Below are 2,894 nucleotides of genomic sequence, written 5' to 3' on the forward strand. Positions count from 1 at the left end.
GAACGTCCGGGAGCCGACTAGAGAGAGTATCACGACTTCATCACGGCTTGCTGGAGAGAGAGGGGGAGAGAGGATGGCAGCGTCAGTCACTCCAGCACCGCGGCATTGTCGACGGCGAAGTACCGCAACTTCACCAACAGAGGGCAGCGTTTACCGAGTGCTACAGCTCTTCATATATCCTTACCTGGCTTCAGCTGGCATGGTGCCCGCCTTCAGGCAGACAAGAGCAGTTCTGCAATATATCTTTTGATTTGAGAGTACCAACCTTCAGCTGTATGAACATTTTAAAGGTTGAACTAGTAAGCAACAGAGGTTTTGAGTGAAATGCTAAATATTCCTGCAAATATTATTTTGAATGTCCTGTGGGTTTTGACTTACTGTAAGAGTTCAAATGCATTACCAAATGAGTGCATAAGAGGTTTATAAGAGTAACTATTGCTACTTATCAGTTCTGCTACATACATATGCTTAGCAATAATTTAGTCATAAATACAGCAACATTTCTATTTCATTGCAATGTCAATTCACAGTGAAAAATCACAATGTGAGGGTCCTAGTGAACATGTTGAGTCCCTTAAAGCAGAGTTAGTAAGATTAAATGAACGGTTAAAATTTCAGATTGATGAGGCTGAAATAGAGAAACTAGAGACACTTATTGATGATATCAATGCTAAAATACAAATTCAAAAGGTATCAGTAACAGAGCCTACCTCCAAATTTGAACCCCGTAAATCCTCACGGGAGAGAAAGTTAACTCCCAAAATGCTGGAGCTATAACAACAAGAGACCTCTCAAAAGGAGAGTAGGTTTGTTAAGTTTTATGACAAATGGAAGGAGCAAATTAGAGCTACACGTTCCTCACTCAAAAGTGAGTGTGACAAAGACTTGTGTTGCATGATGGACGCTGTTGAAGGGCTAGAGGCTCAGGTGAAAGATGCATATGAGAATATCCGAGCACAGTCTGCACCTTCCACTGATATCAGATGTAAAATGGATTCATGCACAGCAGTAACTGCAGATGTGATGGTGTTGCTGAAGGTGCGCTTGAGTGAAGTGGGGCAAGATGACTTTGATGCTAAGGCAGAAAATGCAAGATTGCACATGAGGCTTGACAGAGAGAGTGCACGGTCAATATTTAGTGCCTCAGTCCCCAAATCTGTTTGCAGCCACCAGTCAAGATGTCCATCAGAGCAGCAAAGTATCACAGTAAAAAGAGCAGACTGTGTTGCACAACTCGCTGCCAAAAGGGCAGAAATTGAAATGGAGGAGGTAATTGCTGCACAAAGGCAAGAACTTAAAAGACTGGAAAATCAGCGGGATCTTCAAGTGATTGCTGCTAAGATGAAAGCTTATTCTGAAGCAGGCTCAGGTGAGGCCCCCGGAGCAGGTGAGGTGAGCCACTGTCCTCCTGTGTCTAACAGAAACAAAGAGATAAAAAAGGAACAATTACATCAAAACGGGGAGCATACGTCAGTCCGACTGCCCACAAGTCCGACGGCTCATTTCTCCGACTACCCATTCTACAGTGTTGAGGTTAGGTTTAGGGTAAGGTTAAGGGTTAGGGCTACTTAAGTCGGAGAAGTGGGAGGTCGGAATATATAAATAACTGGCCAAAGATTAGTTCAAGAGACTCTGTTAAACTCAGACAATACAGTGATTTTCTGATTGCTTGCAGCAATGCCATGCCACACGTCAAAGGTCTTCAAGTATTAAATGATTGTGAAGAAAATCAGAGGATGCTACAAAAACTCCCTGATTGGGTGACATCTCGCTGGAATCGACATGTAACAAAGCAGTTGCAAGAAACACATGAATATCCCAGTTTCAAAGAGTTTGCCAAGTTTTTGGCTCATGAGGCAGATGTGGCATGCAACCCTGTAACATCCCTCTATGCCTTGAAATCAAATGACGAAAGGCCTTCCAGAGACATGAAGCGGCCAAAAGCCAATGTGTTCATCACAAATACAAAAGAATCAGAAAAATACAACACAGTGATGAAAACACAAGGTGCTGTGGACAACAGCACAAGAGACACAAATGAATCAAAAAGAGTGAACATGCCATTCAATTCTACAAGTCCAGTTAAATGTATGTACTGTAGTGAAAGTCACTCCATTTACAAATGTCAGGCATTCGCTATTAAAGCAGAAGTAAGTGATATATTTGTGTTAATATAAGTCTTAAATAGTTATATCTTCCAACAGCAATCACTTACATAGAGTGTTTGGTCTGAAACACGGGTCTGTCAGTCCCTCTGCTCTGCTCTGAGCCCAGGAGAAAACATTTCTCGTATCCTACAGTTTTTATCCAATGAGGAGAGAGAACGGCATGCAGGGCTGTGTGTGCAGCCAAGGGACGCCGTGAATGTGGCGACGTAGCGATGAGGACTGTTATGGTGCGTTCAAGGCAACTCGTAACTCCGAGCTGTGAAGTTGTATCAGTTTGATCTGGTACGAGTTCACCGGTCGGAAGTTACGAGTGGCCGTTATAGTGACTTTCACCGGTAAAACAGGTCGGAGAAACACGAGTGGGTTGCCTGGAACGCTACAAAGTCGTAAGTTGTGACTTGAAGCTGTAATTTACGATTTCAAAAGCCTGCCTGGAACGCAGCATTAGCGAAAACGACCGGATCAGTTACTTCTGCTTTAAGTCACCAGATTCATACTGGACAAAAATCTGTGTTTTGGCTGTCTTAGGAAAGGACACAACTCAAAGGACTGCAGAAACAAAGCAACATGTAGTATATGTAAAAAACACCATCCAACAGCGTTGCATGAGCACCGCAGCACTGCTCCAGACACGTCTCCCCATGCTGTTGTGCAGACAGAAGAAAAGTCATCTTCACTCTGTTGCTCTATAGACAAAGATGATGGTGGGAGCACATCCATGATAGT

Source organism: Trachurus japonicus, chromosome 13 (assembly GCF_045865225.1).
Source record: "Trachurus japonicus isolate A0001 chromosome 13, Traja_1.0".
NCBI classification, from domain to species: Eukaryota; Metazoa; Chordata; class Actinopteri; order Carangiformes; family Carangidae; genus Trachurus; species Trachurus japonicus.